The following is a 22,767-nucleotide window of genomic DNA, read 5'->3' as shown; positions in this document are numbered from 1 at the left end:
TCAGACCAGCACATCAGACCTGAATATCACCTGTGGTGGCTAACATGATCCTATCCAATAAAATACTTCTCCACTTCTCTAGACTTGTGTTAAAATGCAAAGGCAACTGTGACAGAATGGTAGGAAAGCTACTGGATTATGCCAACATGGATGCGAGAGACTGACTAGGCTAGGGAATTGGGGAGGACTTGTAGTAATAGTTGTTGAGCAAGAGTAAGCCCACAGCCATCACTCTTGTTTGCTGGCATATGTGCAAGCTGAAATTTGCAAATAGATTCTTACAAAACAAACTGGTATTCCCAGGAGAGGGGTGAGCATACACTTTCTTATTTGCTAATGTTCCAGGACTTTTCATAAATCAATGAATATTCACAGCAACTACACATGACAGCTAAAGAATATTGTGCAATTTTAAAGAACTCACCTTAACTTTTGTAGTTGAATATTAGGTGGTGTCTTAGTCAAGGTTTCTATTCCTGCACAAACATCATGACTAAGAAGCAAGTTGGGGAGGAAAGGGTTTATTCAGCTTACAATTCCATACTGCTGTTTATCACCAAGGAAGTCAGGACTGGAACTCAAACAGGTCAGGAAGCAGGAGCTGATGCAGAGGCCATGGAGGGATTTTCTTTACTGGCTTGCTTCCCCTGGCTTGCTCAGCTTTCTCTCTTATAGAACCAAGACTACCAGCCCAGAGATGGTCCCACCCACAAGGGGCCTTTCCCCCTTGATCACTAATTGAGAAAATGCCTTACAGTTGTATCTCATGGAGGCATTTCCTCAACTAAAGCTCCTTTCTCTGTGAAAACTCCAGCTGTGTCAAGTTGACACAAAACTAGCCAGTACAGGGGGGCTAGAAGCAACATGTAACTTACATGTTACATTTGACCTCTAAATGTAACATGTTACATGTTACATTTGACCTCTAAATAAACATAGTTTGCTTGCTCTTGGGCGCAAACTCAGTGGAGAGTCCCAAGGTCCCCAGAGGACTCTCCACGCCACAGGCACCCTAGCACACCCAGGATGTTGAGACCACTGGTGAGTGGAATGCAACATCTGTACCAAAAAACCTGGAGGGTCTTGTTCCAGGAAGAACAGGGACAAAGGAAACCTGGCCAACCAGTGGCTGGGGTTTGTTCCAGTCGACGCCAGCCCCACGCCATCTTGGGTGCAAATATGGCATGACCTAGCACACCCAGGATCTTGGGATCACTGAGACCAGTCTATGCAAGAGAGCACGTGGACCTCAGAAACAACAAAGCTTCATGGACAAGATCCTTTCAGGCCTTCATCCTCAGCCAGGAGGCAGAGCTGAGACCCAGAACCCTGGGCACCTTCCCTGCCAGAGGAGAGTTGGCCTCCAGGGAGGGCTCTGACCCTAGGACTCAGGAGGTGGATCTGAGCTCAAGACTTCTGTGCCCCATCCTTACAAGAGGAGAGCTTGCCTGCAGTGAGTGCGCTGACCACTGGGACTCAGGAGAGATTTGGACTCCCAGGAGTGTTGACATACACTAACAGAATCACAGGAGGAACAAACTCCAGCCAGAGACAAGTATAACAACTAACAACAGATATTACCAGATGGCAAAAGGCAAACTTAAGAATTTTAATAACAGAAACCAAGACCACTCGGCATCATCAGAACCCATACGCCACCAGAGAAAGTTCAGTATACCTCAACACACTGGAAAAGCAAGATTCAGATTTAAAATCATATCTCATGATGTTGGTAGAGGATTTTAGAAGGAAATTAGTAACTCACTTAAAGAAATACAGGAGAACACTGCTAAACAGGTACAAGTCCTTAAAGAGGAAGCACACATATCCCTCAAAGAATTGCAGGAAAACACAACCAAAAAGGTGATGGAAATGAACAAAACCATCCAAGATCTAAAAATGGAAGAAGAAACAATGAAGAAAACCTAAAGGGAGACTACTCTGGAGATAGAAACCCTAGGAAAAAAAAATCAGGAACCATAGATGCGACCATCAGCAACAGAATACAATAGATGGAAGAGAGAATCTCAGGTGCAGAAGATACCCTAGAAAACATGGACACGCCAGATGTGGTGGCACACGCTTTTAATCCCAGCACTTGGGAGGCAGAGGCAGGCGAATTTCTGAGTTCGAGGCCAGCCTGGTCTACAAAGTGAGTTCCAGGACAGTCAGGGCTACACAGAGAAACCCTGTCTCAAAAAACAAACAAAAAACAACAACAACAACAAACAAACAAACAAAGAAAACATGGACACAACAATCAAAGAAAAAGCAACATGCAAAAAGATCCTAACCCAAAATGTCCAGGAAATCCAGGACACCATAAAGAGACCAAACATAAGGAGAATAGGTATAAGAGAGCGCAAAGATTCCCAACTTACAGGGCCAGTAAATATTATCAAGAAAATTATAGAAGAAAACTTCTGTAACCTAAAGAAAGGGAGCCCATGAACATACAAGAAGCCTACAGAACTCCAAATAGAGTGAACAAGAAAAGAAATTCCTCCAGACACATACTAGTAAGAACAACAAATGCACTAAATAAAGATAGAATATTAAAAGCAGTAAGGGAAAAGGCCAAGTAACATAAAAAGGTAGGCCTTTTAGAATTACATCAGATTTCTCACAAGAGACAATGAAAGTCAGAAGATCCTGGACAGAAGTTATACAGACCCTAAGAGAACACAAATGCCAGTCCTGGTTACTATACCCAGCAAAACTCTCAATTAACATAGATGGAGAAACCAAAATATTCCATGATAAAACCAAATTCACACAAAATCTTTCCATGGATCCAGCCTTTCAAAGGATGATAAAGGGAAAACAACAACACAAAGATGGAAACTACACCCTAGAAAAAGCAAGAAAGTAATCCTTCAAAAAACCTAAAAGAAGACAGCCTCAAGAACAGATTCCCAACTTTAACAAAGAAAGTAACAAGAAGCAACAATTACTTTTCTTTAATTTCTCTTAACATTAATGGACTAAATTCTCCAATAAAAAGACATAGAATAAAAAACTGGCTACACAAGCAGGACCCAACATTTTCCTGCTTACACGAAACCTACCTCAGGGAAAAAGACAGACAATACCTCAGAGTGAAAGGCTGGAAAACAATTTTCCAAGAAAATGGTCCAAAGGAACAAGCTGGAGTACACATTCTAATATGGAATAAAATTTAGTTCTAAACCAAAGTTATAAAACAAGACAAGGAGGGGCACTTCATACTCAGCAAAGGTAAAATCTGCCAAGATGAACTCTCAATTTTGACTATCTATGCTCCAAATGCAAGGGTATGCACATTCATTAAAGAAACTTTAGAAAACCTTAAAGCACACATTACACATCACACAATAATAGTGGGAGACTTCAACACCCCACACTCACCAATGGACAGATCCTGGAAACAGAAACTAAACAGAGACACATGGACACTAACAGAAGTTATGAAACAAATGGATTTAATAGATATCTACAGAACATTTTATCCTAAAGCCAAAGGATATACCTTCTTCTCAGCACCTCATGGTACCTCTTCCATGGTTGACCATAGATTTGGTCACAAAACAGACCTCCACAGATACAAAAATATTGAAATTATCCCACGAATCCAATCAGATCACCACGGACCAAGGCTGATCTTCAATAAGAGCATAAATAATGGAAAGCCAACATTCACGTGGAAACTGAACAACACTCTACTCAATGATACCTTGTCAAGGATGAAATAAAGAAATTACAGACTTTTTAGAGTTTAATGAAAATGAAGACACAACATACCCAAACTTATGGGACACAATGAAGGTGGCCCTAAGTGGAAAATTCATAGTCCTGATTGCCTCCAAAAAGAAACTAAAGAGAGCATACACTAGCAGCCTGACAGCACACCTAGAACCTCTAGAACAAAAGGAAGCAAGTTCAGCCAAGAGAAGCAAATGGCAGGAAATAAACTCAAGGCTGAAATCAACCAAGTGGAAACAAAATGAACTATTCAAAGAATCAACCAAATCAGGAGCTGGTTCTTTGAGAAAATCAACAAGATAGATAAACCCTTAGCCAAACTAACTACAGGGCACAGGGAAAGTATCCTAATTTACAAAGTCAGAAATGAAAAAGGAGACATAACAACAGAACCTGAGGAAATCCAAAACATCATCTTATCCTACTACAAAACGCTATACTCAACAAAACTGGAAAACCTGGATGAAATGGACAACTTGATAGACAGATACCTGGTACCAAAGTTAAATCAGGATCAGATTAATGACCTAAACAGTCCCATTTCCCTCAAAGAAATAGAAGCAGTCATTAATAGTCTCCCCCCCCCCAAAAGGCCAGGACCAGATGGGTTTAGTGCAGAATTCAGTCAGACATTCAAAGAAAACCTATTTCCAATTCTCCTCAAACTATTCCACAAAATAGAAACAGAAGGTACTTTACCCAATTCATTCTATAAAGTCACAATTACTCTGTTTCCTAAACCACACAAAGATCCAACAAAGAAAGAGAACTTCAGACAAATTTCCCTTATGAATATCGATGCAAAAATACTCAAAAAAAATCTAGCTAACTGAAACCAAGAACACACCAAAATGATCATCCACCATGACCAATTTAGCTTCATCCCAGGGATGCAGAGTTGGATTAATATACAGAAATTCATCAATGTAATCCACTATATAAACAAACTCAAAAACAAAAATTGCATGATCATCTTGTTAGATGCTGAGAAAGCATTTGATAAAATCCAACACCCCTTCATGATAAATGTCAGGGAAAGACCAGGAATTCAAGGCCCATACCTAAACATAATAAAAGCTAGATACAGCAAACTAGTAGCCAATATCAAACTAAATGGAGAGAAACTGAAAGCAATCCCACTAAAATCAGGAACTAGACAAGGCTGCCCACTTTCTTCCTACCTATTCAATATAGTACTTGAATTCCTAGCCAGAGATTTGATAACAAAAGTTGATTAAGGGGATAAAAATTGGAAAGGAAGAAGTCAAAATATCACTGTTTTCAGATATGATAGTATATGAAAGACTCCGAAAGGAGCCCCTCCCTCAGGCCTCAGGACAATAGCGGACACCCAAGAACTCACGATAGACCAAGCTTGTTGCAAACCACATGAGGCTTTATTCGGGGAAAGCCAGAGCTCTGGGGACGACTCACATCACAAGCAGGGGTAGAGGAGTCAACCTCAAGGGGAAAGGGGTGCCAGTTTTTATAGGCCCTCAGGGGGGAAAGGAGAAGGGGAAGAGTAGGGGATTTCCAGATCTAAACAATGTCTATTCTCAAGAAATGGGTATGGGAGGGGTACAAGGAAAGAGTCTGGTGCAGGTGTAGCAACTCAGGATTGGCCGGGCTGTGGTTGCTGGGGAGATTTTCTGACTCTTTCTCAGCAACCAATATCACAAACACCTGGCAATGGGCTTCATCAGTGGGCACACACATGGGTCAAGGAACGGTCAAAACATTGGCAGACACACAGGTTCAAGGAGTGGCCAGAGCATTGTGCACCTCTGTTTTTCGAAATGATTGAAGCTAGTTCTGCTAACACTGACATCTATCTTGCCAATTTCAGGGCTTCTGTGTCCTTTTACATTCTATCAGGATCTTTTAGTATATATAAGTGACCTTAAAAATTCCACAAGAGAACAACTAAACCTGATAAACAGCTTCCGTGCTGTAGCTGGGTATAAAAATTAATCAAACAAATCAGTGGCCTTTCTCTACACAAAGGATAAACAGGATGAGAAAGAAATAAGGGAGACAACACCCTTCACAATAGTCACAAATAATATAAAATATCTTGGTGTGACTCTAACTATGGAAGTGGAAGATCTGTATGATAAGAACTTTAAGTCTCTGAAGAAATTGAAGAAGATCTCAGAATATGGAAAGATCTCCCAATCTCAGGGATTGGCAGGGTTAATATAGTCAAAATGGCTTTCCTCCCAAAAGCAATCTACAGATTCAATGCAATCCCCATCAAAATTCCAACTCAATTCTTCACAGAGTTAGAAAGGGCAATTTGCAAATTCATCTAGAATAACAAAATATATAGGATAGCAAAAACTCTTTTCAATGATAAAGGAACCTCTGGTGACCTCAAGCTGTTTACAGAGCAATTGTGATTTAAAAAAAATTAAAAAACAAAAACACAAAAAACTGCATGGTACTGATACAGTGACAGACAGGTAGATCAATGGAATAGAATCGAAGACCCTGAAATGAACCCACACACCTATGGTCACTTGATCTTTGACAAGGGAGCGAAAACCATTCAGTGGAAAGACAGCATTTTCAACAAATGGTGCTGGCACAATTGGTGGTTATCATGTAGAAGAATTCGAATTTATCCATTCTTATCTCCTTGTTCTAAGCTCAAGTCTAAGTGGATCAAGGAACTCCACATAAAATCAGAGACACTGAAATTTATAGAGGAGAAAGTGGGGAAAAGCCTCAAAGATATGGACACAGGGGAAAAATTCCTGAACAAAACAGCAATGGCTTGTGCTGTAAGATTGAGAATTGACAAATGGGACCTCATAAAATTGCAAAGCTTCTATAAGGCAAAAGAAACTGTCAATAAGACAAAAAGGCCACCAACAGAGTGAGAAAGGATTTTTACCAATCCTAAATCTGATAGGGGGCTAATATCCAATATACACAAAGAACTCAAGAAGCTAAACTCCAGAAAATCAAATAACCCCATTTAAAAATGGGGTACAGAGCTAAACAAAGAATTCTCAGCTGAGGAATACCGAAGGGCTGAGAAGCACCTGGAAAAAAATGTTCAACATCCTAATCATCAGGGAAATGCAAATCAAAACAACCCTGAGATTCCACCTCACACCAGTCAGAATGGCTAAGATCAAAAATTCAGATGACAGCAGATGCTGGTGACGATGTGGAGAAAGAGGAACACTACTCCATTGCTGGTGGGATTGCAAGCTGGTACCGTGAGCCACTCTGGAAATCAGTCTGGCGGTTCCTCAGAAAATTGGTCATAGTACTACCGGAAGATCCAGCAATACCTCTCCTGGGCATATACCCAGAAGATGTTCCAACTGGTAATAAGGATACATGCTCTCTGATGTTCACAGCAGCCTTATTTATAATAGCCAGAAGCTGGAAAGAACCCTGATGTCCCTCAACAGAGGAATGGATACAGAAAATGTGGTACATTTACACAATGGAGTACTACTCAGCTATTAAAAACAATGAATTTATGAAATTCTTGGGCAAATGGATGTATCTGGAGGATATCATCCTGAGTGAGATAACCCAATCACAAAAGAAGTCACTTGATATGCACTCACTGATAAGTGGATAGTAGCGCTGAAACTTAGAAAACCCAAGATACAACTTGCAAAACAGAAGACAATCAAGAAAAAGGAAGACCATCCTGTGAATACTTCAGTCCTCCTTAGAATAGGGAACAAAGTCCCTATGGAAGGAGCTACAGAGACAAAGTTAGGAGGTAAGATGAAAAGATGGACCATGCAGAGACTACCCTACCCGGGGATCCATCCCATAATCAGCCACCAAACCCAGACACTATTGCATATGCCAGCAAGATTTTTCTGAAAGGACCCTAATATAGCTGTCTTGTGTGAGGCTATGCCAGTGCCTGACAAATACAGATTGGAGGCTCACATTCATCTATAGTATGGAACACAGGGCCCCCAATATACGAGCTAGAGAAATTCCCCAGAGCTGAAGGGTTCTGCAATCTTATAGGTGGAACAACAATATGAACTATTCAGTACCCCCAGAGCTCGTGTCTCTAACTGCATATGTAGCAGAAGGTGGCCTAGTTGGCCATCATTGGGAAGAGAGGCCCCTTGGTCTAGCAAATTTTATATGCCCCAGTACATGGGAATGCCATAGCCAAGAAGTGGGAGTGAGTTGGTAAGGGAGCAGGTCGGGGGTATGATAAGATGTTTTGATATATTCATACTCTGTGAAATAGGATTTGGTTGCTTACTTTTTTAAAACAGTCATCTTGTTAGTTTATTTGTGTTTTGTAGTTTTTACATAGGGCACCTGTGTTGCAATCCTCATTCTCCACCACACAGTCTGGAAAGTTTCTCATGACAGGAACTTCACAAGTGCGATCATAAAGACCAATGTGCTTCTTTCACAAATGTAGCATTGTACCCACATGTCTACATACGCAGAATAGGGTCTGTAACATTGATTCTAAATTCTTTGAGACTAGCAATGCATAACTACTATGGCTCAGCCATGGTACATCTTACTGAGTTTGGTCATAAAAATGGAGCACTGTTGGTTCTACACCATATGCTTTTTTTTCCATCTTCTTTCTTAGCCAAGAGGATTACCAGGGTAAGGATTCTATGCTGCAGCATTTAGGCAGGTACCACCACCACAATCAGAGCCCTAAGTGATGACTGTCAGGTTTAAAAGTGTTGCTAAGAGCACACATCTTGCCAAGCAGAATCTGTTCTTGCAGATGTCACTCACTCAGAAAGTATTCAGAAAAGCTATGGTTGGTGGCTCTACTGGACTAAGCATTATCTGGGGGCATGTTCTGCATAATCTTTTACTAGTTTTGTTTTTACATGTTGGAATTTTATGTCTGTGCCATAACATCATGATGCTGACAGATGTTATGATTCAATAGGTGCTATAATGCCACAAGTCATGAGCTATTCCTAAATTCACACATGTGTGTGTTTTGAAGATCTAAATAAAAAACACAAAGATCACAATTTCATAACATTATGACAAAAAGTAAAATGTGAACATTTATAAAGCTAATGTTTTGTTTGACCCAGGATCTCAGTGTAGCCCAGGTGGGTTTCAGATGCATAATCCTTTTGCCTCGGTCTTCTGAGTGCTAGAATTGTGGGAAATTATCACCACTCCTAACTTTAAAAGTAGTTTTTGAAGTTAATTTTGAAACATTCCCAAAAGACTCTGAGTTATGTAGGTATTCTGTCTCTGTTTTCCTGGATGTTCCCACTGAAAAGGATTAAAAAGGGACCAACACAGATCTGATTATCAGGTTGTGGAATGAAAAACATGTTTAAAATTGTCAGCACACAAAAACAGGTTTGGTCAGATTTCACACATTTTACCACATGAGATTAGAGGAGTGGAAGTAAAGAATATTTGAAACCCAGCAGGAAAACAAACAAACAAACAAACAAACAAAAACAAAAAACAAGTTTTATGGTTTCAGAAAGATTTAGGAAGCTTTTCTAAGGGGCCTGTTAAAGTGTTCCATATCCCAGTTCTCATCTAACTCTAAAGCAAGTTGTTTTAGTATCTTTAGGTAATAAACTCACTAAATAATCATGGACCATGAGTGGAACCATATGTGGTTCTTTTAAATTTGTCACCTCAGCACATACCCCTGACCCTGGAGACAGGATCTTACTATGTAATTTATACGGACCTTGAACTCACGATCCTCCTGTCTCAGCATCTTGAATGCTGGGGAAACAAAGTGTCCTACCGTGTTCAACCACTGCAACAGTACTCAAACATAAGTTTAAGCTCAACAGGCCAGAGGTCTGCACTTGTCTGAAGTCTTTTTCCCTCTTCACATTTCTGTCAGCTGTGATCTGATGTTTTTGTTTCTGGTTATATTATTTTAGTTGGGCTTATTCCATACACAAAGTACAGGAAATGAAACATTTTTGAAAATAGTAAAGAACACCAGTGCAGTCTAAGTAAGTTTTGCCCCTTGTAATTCTACTGAATTCCATGCATATTTCTACAAATCACCTTTTCTCTCCCTGAAAATCAAATGCCTAACAATGAGAACAAAAATGAATTATCTTACTGACAAATATCCTGTCTGCATCAGTGAGCAAATATTTATTGATGACCTACCATGTATAAATCAGGAGGAACGTGATGGTGATATGAAAACCAGGTCCTTGACTTCATGGGAGTTTCAACATCAGAGTTGGATGAGTGCCGAGGTATGGGTAACATGGGGGCACTGGCTCTTTTTTTCTCTCTTTTTGGAGTAGCTCTCCTTAAAAGCTGAACACTTTTACCTTTGATTGTGTGGTGTGGACTCAGTGACAGTTATGTGTTGTAAATATGTTCTTAAAACCTATCTAAGCCCCTTCCGCTCCACTAGAGCCCTGGGCTACCTTGCCAGCAGAGTCTCGCCCAACACCCGCAAGGGCCCACACAGGATTCCCCACGGGATCCTAAGACCTCTGGTGAGTGGAACACAGCGCCTGCCCCAATCCAATCACGCAGAACCTGAGACTGAGGTACATAGGGAAGCAGGCTACCCAGGCCTGATCTGGGGCACAAGCCCCTTCCACTCCACTCGAGCCCCAGGATACCTTGCCAGCAGAGTCTTGCCCAACACCCGCAAGGGCCCACACAGGACTCCCCACGGGATCCTAAGACCTCTGGTGAGTGGAACACAGCGCCTGCCCCAATCCAATCCCTCGGAACCTGAGACTGTGGTACATAGGGAAGCAGGCTACCCGGGCCTGATCTGGGGCACAAGCCCCTTCCGCTCCACTCGAGCCCCGGGCTACCTTGCCAGTGGAGTCGCCTGACACCCTCAAGGGCCCACACAGGATTCCACATGGGATCCTAAGACCTCTAGTGAGTGGAACACAACTTCTGCCAGGAGTCTGGTCCGAACACCAGATATCTGGGTACCTTCCCTGCAAGAAGAGAGCTTGCCTGCAGAGAATACTCTGCCCACTGAAACTAAGGAGAGTGCTACCATCCAGGTCTGCTTATAGAGGCTAACAGAGTCACCTGAAGAACAAGCTCTTAACAGTGACAACTAAAACAGCTAGCTTCAGAGATTACCAGATGGCGAAAGGCAAACATAAGAATCCTACTAACAGAAATCAAGACCACTCACCATCATCAGAATGCAGCACTCCCACCCCACCTAGTCCTGGGCCCCCAACACAACCGAAAATCTAGACACAGATTTAAAAACATTTCTCATGATGATGATAGAGGACATCAAGAAGGACTTTCATAAGTCACTTAAAGAATTACAGGAAAGCACTGCTAAAGAGTTACAGGCCCTTAAAGAAAAGCAGGGAAACACAGCCAAACAGGTAGAAATCATTAAAGAAAAACAGGAAAACACATCCAAAGAGGTAATGGAAACAAACAAAACCATACTAGAACTAAAAAGGGAAGTAGACACAATAAAGAAAACCCAAAGCGAGGCAACGCTGGAGATAGAAACCCTAGGAAAGAAATCTGGAACCATAGATGCGAGCATCAGCAACAGAATACAAGAAATGGAAGAGAGAATATCAGGTGCAGAAGATTCCATAGAGAACATCGACACAACAGTCAAAGAAAATACAAAATGCAAAAGGATCCTAACTCAAAACATCCAGGTAATCCAGGACACAATGAGAAGACCAAACCTACGGATAATAGGAATTGATTAGAAAGAAGATTTTCAACTTAAAGGGCCAGCTAATATCTTCAAAAAAATAATAGAAGAAAACTTCCCAAACATAAAGAAAGAGATGCCCATGATCATACAAGAAGCCTACAGAACTCCAAATAGACTGGACCAGAAAAGAAATTCCTCCCGACACATAATAATCAGAACAACAAATGCACTAAATAAAGATAGAATATTAAAGGCAGTAAGGGAGAAAGGTCAAGTAACATATAAAAGAAGGCCTATCAGAATTACACCAGACTTTTCACCAGAGACTATGAAAGCCAGAAGAGCCTGGACAGATGTTATACAGATACTAAGAGAACACAAATGCCAGCCCAGGCTACTATACCCGGCCAAACTCTCAATTACCATAGATGGAGAAACCAAAGTATTCCACGACAAAAACAAATTCACACAATATCTTTCCACGAATCCAGCCCTTCAAAGGATAATAACAGAAAAGAAGCAATACAAGGACGGAAATCACGCCCTAGAACAACCAAGAAAGTAATCACTCAACAAACCAAACAGAAGACAGCCACAAGAACAGAATGCCAACTCTAACAACAAAAATAAAAGGAAGCAACAATTACTTTTCCTTAATATCTCTTAATATCAATGGACTCAATTCCCCAATAAAAAGACATAGAATAACAGACTGGCTACAACCAGAGGACCCAACATTCTGCTGCTTACAGGAAACCCATCTCAGGGAAAAAGACAGACACTACCTCAGAGTGAAAGGCTGGAAAACAATTTTCCAAGCAAATGGACTGAAGAAACAAGCTGGAGTAGCCATTTTAATATCGGATAAAATCGACTTCCAACCCAAACTTATCAAAAAAGACAAGGAGGGACACTTCATACTCATCAAAGATAAAATCCTCCAAGAGGAACTCTCAATTCTGAATATCTACGCACCAAATGCAAGGGCAGCCACATTCATTAAAGACACTTTAGTAAAGCTCAAAGCACACATTGCACCTCACACAATAATAGTGGGAGACTTCAACACACCACTTTCTTCAATGGACAGATCGTGGAAACAGAAACTAAACAGGGACACAGTGAAACTTACAGAGTTATGAAACAAATGGAACTGACAGATATCTACAGAACATTTTATCCTAAAACAAAAGGATATACCTTCTTCTCAGCACCTCACGGGACCTTCTCCAAAATTGACCATGTAATTGGTCACAAAACAGGCCTCAACAGATACAAAAATATTGAAATTGTCCCATGTATCCTATCAGACCACCATGGCCTAAGACTGATCTTCAATAACAACATAAATAATGGAAAGCCAACATTCACGTGGAAACTGAATAACACTATTCTCAATGATACCTTGGTCAAAAAAGGAATAAAGAAAGAAATTAAAGACTTTTTAGAATTTAATGAAAATGAAGCCACAACGTACCCAAACCTATGGGACACAATGAAAGCATTTCTAAGAGGGAAACTCATAGCTCTGAGTGCCTCCAAGAAGAAACGGGAGAGAGCACATACTAGCAGCTTGACAACACAACTAAAAGCTCTAGAAAAAAAGGAAGCAAATTCACCAAAGAGGAGTAGACGACAGGAAATAATCAAACTCAGGGGTGAAATCAACCAAGTAGAAACAAGAAGAACTATTCAAAGAATTAACCAAACGAGGAGTTGGTTCTTTGAGAAAATCAACAAGATAGATAAACCCTTAGCTAGACTCACTAAAGGGCACAGGGACAAAATCCTAATTAACAAAATCAGAAATGAAAAGGGAGACATAACAACAGATCCTGAAGAAATCCAAAACACCATCAGATCCTTCTACAAAAGGCTATACTCAACAAAACTGAAAAACCTGGACAAAATGGACAAATTTCTGGACAGATACCAGGTACCAAAGTTGAATCAGGACCAAGTTGACCATCTAAACAGTCCCATATCACCTAAAGAAATAGAAGCAGTTATTAATAGTCTCCCAACCAAAAAAAGCCCAGGACCAGATGGGTTTAGTGCAGAGTTCTATCAGACCTTCAAAGAAGATCTAATTCCAGTTCTGCACAAACTTTTTCACAAGATAGAAGTAGAAGGTACTCTACCCAACTCATTTTATGAAGCCACTATTACTCTGATACCTAAACCACAGAAAGATCCAACAAAGATAGAGAACTTCAGACCAATTTCTCTTATGAATATTGATGCAAAATTCCTCAATAAAATTCTCGCTAACCGAATCCAAGAACACATTAAAGCAATCATCCATCCTGACCAAGAAGGTTTTATTCCAGGGATGCAGGGATGGTTTAATATACGAAAATCCATCAATGTAATCCATTATATAAACAAACTCAAAGACAACAACCACATGATCATCTCATTAGATGCAGAAAAAGCATTTGACAAGATCCAACAACCATTCATGATAAAAGTTTTGGAAAGATCAGGAATTCAAGGCCCATACCTAAACATGATAAAAGCAATCTACAGCAAACCAGTAGCCAACATCAAAGTAAATGGAGAGAAGCTGGAAGCAATCCCACTAAAATCAGGGACTAGACAAGGCTGCCCACTTTCTCCCTACCTTTTCAACATAGTACTTGAAGTATTAGCCAGAGCAATTCGACAACAAAAGGAGATCAAGAGGATACAAATTGGAAAAGAGGAAGTCAAAATATCACTTTTTGCAGATGATATGATAGTATATATAAGTGACCCTAAAAATTCTACGAGAGAACTCCTAAACCTGATAAACAGCTTCGGTGAAGTAGCTGGATATAAAATTAACTCAAACAAGTCAATGGCCTTTCTCTACACAAAGAATAAACAGGCTGAGAAAGAAATTAGGGAAGCAACACCCTTCTCAATAGTCACAAATAATATCAAATATCTTGGCATGACTCTAACTAAGGAAGTGAAAGATCTGTATGATAAAAACTTCAAATCTCTGAAGAAAGATATTAAAGAAGATCTCAGAAGATGGAAAGATCTCCCATGCTCATGGATTGGCAGGATCAACATTGTAAAAATGGCTATCTTGCCAAAAGCAATCTACAGATTCAATGCAATCCCCATCAAAATTCCAACTCAATTCTTCAACGAATTGGAAGGAGCAATTTGCAAATTCGTCTGGAATAACAAAAAACCTAGGATAGCAAAAAGTCTTCTCAAGGATAAAAGAACTTCCATTGGAATCACCATGCCAGACCTAAAGCTTTACTACAGAGCAATTGTGATAAAAACTGCATGGTACTGGTATAGAGACAGACAAGTAGACCAATGGAATAGAATTGAAGACCCAGAAATGAACCCACACACCTATGGTCACTTGATCTTCGACAAGGGAGCTAAAACCATCCAGTGGAAGAAAGACAGCATTTTCAACAATTGGTGCTGGCACAACTGGTTGTTATCATGTAGAAGAATGCGAATCGATCCATACTTATCTCCTTGTACTAAGGTCAAATCTAAGTGGATCAAGGAACTTCACATAAAACCAGAGACACTGAAACTTATAGAGGAGAAAGTGGGGAAAAGCCTTGAAGATATGGGCACAGGGGAAAAGTTCCTGAACAGAACAGCAATGGCATGTGCTGTAAGATTGAGAATTGACAAATGGGACCTAATGAAACTCCAAAGTTTCTGCAAGGCAAAAGACACCATCAATAAGACAAAAAGACCACCAACAGATTGGGAAAGGATCTTTACCTATCCTAAATCAGATAGGGGACTAATATCCAACATATATAAAGAACTCAAGAAGGTGGACTTCAGAAAATCAAATAACCCCATTAAAAAATGGGGCTCAGAACTGAACAAAGAATTCTCACCTGAAGAATACCGAATGGCAGAGAAGCACCTGAAAAAATGTTCAACATCCTTAATCATCAGGGAAATGTAAATCAAAACAACCCTGAGATTCCACCTCACACCAGTCTGAATGGCTAAGATCAAAAATTCAGGTGACAGCCGATGCTGGCGTGGATGTGGAGAAAGAGGAACACTCCTCCATTGTTGGTGGGATTGCAGGCTTGTACAACCACTCTGGAAATCAGTCTGGAGGTTCCTCAGAAAATTGGACATGGTACTACAGGAGGATCCAGCAATACCTCTCCTGGGCATATATCCAGAAGATGCCCCAACTGGTACGAAGGACACATGCTCCACTATGTTCATAGCAGCCTTATTTATAATAGCCAGAAGCTGGAAAGAACCCAGATGCCCCTCAACAGAGGAATGGATACAGAAAATGTGGTACATCTACACAATGGAATACTACTCAGCTATTAAAAACAATGAATTTATGAAATTCCTAGGCAAATGGATGGACCTGGAGGGCATCATCCTGAGTGAGGTAACACATTCACAAAGGAACTCACACAATATGTACTCACTAATAAGTGGATATTAGCCCCAAACCTAGGATACCCAAGATATAAGATACAATTTGCTAAACACATGAAACTCAAGAAGAATGAAGACTGAAGTGTGGACACTATGCCCCTCCTTAGAATTGGGAACAAAACACCCATGGAAGGAGTTACAAAGACAAAGTTTGGAGCTGAGATGAAATGATGGACCATGTAGAGACTGCCATATCCAGGGATCCACCCCATAATCAGCATCCAAACGCTGACACCATTGCATATACTAGCAAGATTTTATCGAAAGGACCCAGATGTAGCTGTCTCTTGTGAGACTATGCCGGGGCCTAGCAAACACAGAAGTGGATGCTCACAGTCAGCTAATGGATGGATCACAGGGCTCCCAATGGAGGAGCTAGAGAAAGTACCCAAGGAGCTAAAGGGATCTGCAACCCTATAGGTGGAACAACATTATGAACTAACCAGTACCCCGGAGCTCTTGACTCTAGCTGCATATGTATCAAAAGATGGCCTAGTCGGCCATCACTGGAAAGAGAGGCCCATTGGACACGCAAACTTTATATGCCCCAGTACAGGGGAACGCCAGGGCCAAAAAGGGGGAGTGGGTGGGTAGGGGAGTGGGGGTGGGTGGGTATGGGGGACTTTTGGTATAGCATTGGAAATGTAAATGAGCTAAATACCTAATAAAAAATGGAAAAAAAATAAAAAAAAAATTTAAAAAAATTAAAAAAAAAAACCTATCTATGAGTTTATGGGGCCAGGATAATATGGAGTATACAAGCAACATCATAGTACAGGAAACATACTTTGCATACTGGGTTTGGGGACTGTACTCTTGGCTTCTCTCTTATCTTTCTTTCAATTCTAGCATCCCATCTCAGATTTCTGTTGGTAAATAATCGCTCCACAGATTTTGTAGAGATCTGGGTCATTTCTAATGTGATATGTCCTCCTGATTAAATCAACCTACACAAACTATACACTATTCTTTCTTCTATGGGAAGATCTCACCAACCGGTCCCTTGTGGGGGTTAAACTTTGCTGTGCCTATTTCCTCATGTGTTTTTCTAACTACATCAAGTAGGTGAGCCTGGCTGAGTAGAATGTTCATGAACTCATGGCTTAAAATTAGCACCCTCGTATTTTAATGTGAGTAGGCACACATGCTGAATTTCATTTTCCTATTTGAATACAGAGTCAAGGGGCAGAGGATTCTAAAGGAGTTGTTTGTAAACTTGACAACATAAAAACACAGGGTCAACAGCCTCAAGGCCCATGACATTATTAGTAATATTCTGCTATATGGGTAGAATACTTTTAATTTGTTTTTAGAACAAAGGAGCATTAACTAAATTTTTTTCTGTCCTAAAAATAACTTAGAGAAGTAATTCATTTCCCTTTACATCAATGTCTGTAATTGTCATATACTTTTTATGATGCAGAATAAGCATGATATCCCGCTTAAAATACTTTAGTAGCCATGACCATTCGGGAAATAATCACATTCTGATGGCCAAGGGCATATATAGTCATGCTCACAAGTTTGATTGATATTAAGCAATAAATATTAACTTTTGTGATATGCTACATTCTAAACATCAATTACTTTGCTGTTTTGCTTTAAAATACAGTTTTTCTCTTGAAATAGTTTAGAACATTGTGTAAATTTAAGAAAAATTAAATAAAGTTATAGTATTTACAACTACATTTTAATTATATATGTATGTATATATATTATATATATATATTGAAAACATGACTGTATCTCAAAGAAATTTTATTTGGGAATTAAGGGGCTCAGACTTAGCTATAAAAACTGGAATTCTCATCTTGTCTTGGTGCACTCTGAAGCCCTAACTTTCTTATGGTGAAATAAAGATAGTAATTATACATAATTCATAGGACAGCAGTGATGATCAAAGGAGTCAAGGCTGGTATGAAACCCAATTGAGTATATCTGACTTTACTTGGTTATTTATTTATGAAGCAGATAGCATTTGAAATGAAGTCACAGTTGAGTCTTTGTAAATATTAAACTCTCTATTCCTTTTTGGGGAATTTCAGACTGGTCTCCAGTCGAGCTGAGGTCTGAACCCCGATGGTCATAATTCACCTACATGACACAGTAGGCGTTCCCTCATGCTCCTGGAACTCTGGCCCTGCCTAAGGTACCACCTCCCACAGCCCCCACAAGAGAAGCATGGTCAGTAGTCATAAAAGCAATGGCCCAAACTTCTGACCTTCAGGATAAACTCCTCCCCAGTTACCTAGCAACAGTGAAGACCATAAAAAGGGGTGCTCAGCCTCCACCTTGCTCTCTCACTCCTTTGTCCTCTCATCTCTCATTTCTCTCGCCTCTTTCCTTTCTCTTTCTCTTCTTTTTTCCTCTTCTCTTCCTCTTCCTCTCTCTTTTTTTCTAGCTTTCTCCCCCTCTCTTTCTACCTTCTCTCTTTCCCCTGCATTTCTATAATAAAGCTCTTAAGCCATAGACCGGCTCTGCTCCTTCAAGTTCTGCTGCACACTCTGGTCAGTGTTGGAACCCTCTCCCTATTCCCTCTCTCCCACAACCCTGTTGCCTTTAGCAAAGTAGCTCCAGGGAGTCCCCAGGCAGCGCTGCCCCTTGGCCACCCCCTGAAGAGTGGGATAGAGGAATGCCCACCTAGGGATGAGTGGATAGGGTAGGTAGCAGCCCTCCCACGCCTGACTGACCAGAGAATAGGGAAACTCTGGTGGGGAGTGGGCATTTTTATCCTATCCCACTTCTCCCCCCCCCCAGGCCTCCCCTTTATTTTGTTCCCAACATTCCTTTAATGAATATCTTCATATTAACAACTTTGTAAAGTAGGTGATTTTATAACCTCTAATTTAAAGATGGAGAGAAGTCTGAGAAGTTAATTAAATTCAAAGATGGCAGACACTATCACAGAAGGATATGGCATGATCATAATCACAGCACACTGGAGACTGAGGCAGGAGGATTGGCCTATAAATGATGAGATTCTTAAAAACGAATCAAAATGAAGCCAAAGCACACTAGGAGAGCCTAGATTTCAATGGGGATTTTTGCACTCAGGAATTCATGTTCTCAAGCAAGGGTTCTTCGCTCTTATCTATTAAGCAGGTTATTTTACTCCTACCATATGCCAGGCAATATCATAGGCATTTGGGTGATAGAGATGACAAAGTCTCTGCTTTAGAGAAAATGCTTATTTTGTCATGATGCTATTTATGAACAACCAAGTCTATAAGGGGAGGTGCTGATGCTAAGGACCTGTTCCCCAATTGTTCCTTGATTTGTCAGTAAAGAAAGTCCTGGGGAAATTGCTGGGCTAAAGGTAGAGACATAATTTCTGGATATCTAGAGGCAGGGTGAGGGATGTGAGGAAAGAGAGGAGTTTTCAAGGTGCCTTGGAACAAGAGGAACGAAGCAGCCATATGAGGTCACGGGAAGAGCAGAATCCTGGGGTCATTACTACATTCAGGTAGTCATGGATGTTTCGAATGGGTCAGATGGGATTAGCCAGTAAATTTAGAGCAGGTGGAAGAGACTGAGTTTAGAAAAAAAAAAAAACTGTGCACAATAGCTATGCATCACTGGATGACTTATACTGGGGTCCCAGGGGCAGGTCACATTAAGCTGAAAGTCTTTATTCCATCTCTCAACATCATAAAGAGTGTGGAGCAGGTATAAAGGGGGACACATGCCCCTTATGTTAAAAGAATTAAACATTTTAAGTCAGTTTTCCAAAAGCTGTTATTTAATGACTGTAGTGGCTAGTTTTGTGTCAACTTGACACAGCTGGAGTTATCAGAAAAAGGAGCTTCAGTTGAAATGCCTCCATGAGATCCAACTGTAAGGCATTTTCTCAATTAGTGATCAAAAGGAAAAGGCCCCTTGTGGGTGGGACCATCACTGGGCTTGAGGTCTTGGGTTCTATAAGAGAGCAGGCTGAGCAAGCCAGGAAAGCAAGCCAGTAAAGAACATCCCTCCATGGCCTCTGCATCAGCTCCTGCTCTCTGACCTGCTTGAGTTCCAGTCCAGACATCTTTCAGTGATGAACAGCAATGTGGAAATCTAAGCTGAATAAATACTTTCCTCCCCAATTGCATCTTGGTCATGATGTTTGTGCAGGAATAGAAACCCTGACTAAGACAAATTGGTACCAGCAGAGTGGGGTATTCCTGTGACAACCTGACCATGTTTTGGGGAGGACTGTGAAAGGACTTTGGAACTTTGGGCTAGAAGATCCATTCAGTGTTAAGAACTCTGTCAGATGTTGTGTAGGAGCTTGGAAGATACTGTTGAGAACAGTGCAAAAGATGGAGGCCTGGCTTGTGAAATTTCAGAGGGAAAATTAAAGACTCTTTTCAGGGCCATTGCTATTTTGGAGTTTGATTATTCTGTGGTTCTGGTTAGCTGGGGCTGAAGAATCAGCTGTGATTAACAAGATACCAGAACTACTAAAGCAAAATCTTTGCATTACTGGGACTATTGATGCTGCTTAGCTGGAGCTAAGAAATTAGTGGTGATTAAGAAGAGACCAGCATCATTGAGGTGACATCTTCTGGGAAGTGTTTTCTGAAAGCACAAAGTGGTGTGTTCCAGAGATAGCCAAGGTTGTACTTCTGGTGCAGCAGGACTTGGTAATGTGTAAGGGTCACCCAGGTGGTACTGGTTTTGAAGGCATGAAGAGGTCACGCAGAGCAGCTGAGGCTCGGCTCTGTGAGAGGCCATGGAAGGCCATTGGTGAAGGTGCAGCCTCAGTTGCAATTGACGGCCCAGGACTGAAATGGTCATGCAGTGTTTTGGAGATGCCAGTACAGTGAGATGACCACCCAGAGCAGCAGCAGTGGATACAGGCATCTGGAGCCTAAAGGATGATGCATGTGCTATAAAGGGCATGGCTGGAGAAATGACCCAAGCCCTTGGAGGAGCCCAGAAGATCGTGAGTTGGATCCAAGACATTGGATGGTTGGAGATTGATTTTTGCTTTTGATTGTGACTGTGCCCTGATATTTCCCCTCTTGAAGGAAGAAAATATTTTAGTGGATCCCACAGTTAAGAGACTTTTAATTGTAAAAAGACTTTGTATTTTAAAAGATATTGGACATTTTAAAGGGATTGACTTTTAATATGTAAAGACGGTGGGACTTTTAAAGTTGTTTAGATCTTGGGGATGAATAAGAAATTAAGGGTTGAGTCTTACTAGTGATGTGTTTGTGTGTCAAGTTGACAAGGGGTCAATTGTACTGGCTAGTTTTGTGTCAACCTGACACAGCTGGAGTTATCACAGAAAAAGGAACTACAGTTGAGGAAATGCCTCCATGAGAACCAACTGTAAAGCATTTTATCAATTAGTGATCAAGAGGGAAAGGCCCCTTGTGGGTGGGACTATCTCTGGGCTGGTAGTCTTGGGTTCTATATGAGAGCAGGCTGAGCAAGCCAGGAAAAGCAAGCCAGTAAAGAACATCCCTCCATGGCCTCTGCATCAGCTCCTGCTCCCTGACCTGCTTGAGTTCCAGTCCAGACATCCTTCAGTGATAAACAGCAATGTGGAAATGTAAGCTGAATAAATACTTTCCACCCCAACTGCTTCTCGGTCATGATGTTTGTGCAGGAATAGAAACCCTGACTAAGACAGTGACTGAATATAAACTATGAATTTTATAGCATTAAAAATTAGGCCAAACATATGCCCAGAAGATGTTCCAAATTGTAATAAGGACACATACAAAATTATGTTCGTAGCAGCCTTATTTATAATAGCCAGAAGCCGGAAAAAACTTAGATGTCCCTCAATAGAATAATGGATACAGAAAATGTGGTACATTTACACAATGGAGTACTACTCAGCTATTAAAAACAATGAATTCATGAAATTCTTAGGCAAATGTATGCATCTGGAGGATATCATTCTGAGTGAGGTAACCCAGTCACAAAAGAACACACATGATATGCACTCACTAATAAGTGGATATTAGCTCAGAAACTTAGAATAATCAAGATAAAATTTCCAAAACACATGAAACTCAAGAAGAAAGAAGACCAAAGTGTGGATACTTCTTTCCTTCTTAGGATGGGGAACAAAATACTCATGGAAGGAGTTACAGAGAAAAAGTTTGGAGCTGAGACAGAAGGAAGGACCATCCAGAGACTGCCCTACCTGGGGATCCATTGAATGAACAGCCAGCAAACCCATGCCAGCAAGATTTTGCTTACAGGACCCTCATATATCTGTCTCTTGTGAGGATGTGCCAGTGCCTAGAAATTACAGAAGTGGAAGCTCACAGTTATCTACTGAATGGAACAAAGGGCTCCCAAAGGAGGAGCTAGAGAAAGTACCCAAGGAGCTGAAGGAGACTGCAACCCTATATGAGGAAGAACAATATGAACTAACCAGTACTGCCAGAGATCGTATCTCTAGCAGCATATGTAGCATAAGACGGCCTAGTTGACCATCATAGGAAGGAGAGGTCCTTGGTCTTGCTAAGATTATATGCCCCAGTACAGGGGAATGCCAGGGCCAAGAAGCAGGAGTGGGTGGGTTGGGGAGCAGGGAAGGGGGAGGATATAGGGGACATGGGGATAGCATTGAAGGCTGAAAAGTTGCACAACAATTTCACTTTTCAGGTGCTTCTCAGCCATTTGGTATTCCTCAGTAAAGAATTTTTGTTTAGCTCTGTACCCCAATTTTAATGGGGTTATTTGAATTTCTGGAGTCCAGCTTCTTGAGTTCTTTGTATATATTGGATATTAGTCCACTAACAGATTCAGAATTGGTAAATATCCTTTCCCAATCTGTTGGTAGCCTTTTTGGCTTATTGACAGTATCTTTTGCCTTACAGAAACTTTGCAATTTTATGAGGTACCATTGGTCAATTCTCAATCTTACAGCACAAGCCATTGCTATTCACTTTAGGAATTTTTCCCCTGAGCCCATATCTTTGAGGCTTTTTCCCACT

The sequence above is a fragment of the Mus musculus genome, chromosome 3, assembly GCF_000001635.26.
Source record: "Mus musculus strain C57BL/6J chromosome 3, GRCm38.p6 C57BL/6J".
Taxonomy (NCBI): Eukaryota; Metazoa; Chordata; class Mammalia; order Rodentia; family Muridae; genus Mus; species Mus musculus.
Note: the sequence above shows the minus strand (reverse complement) of the source record.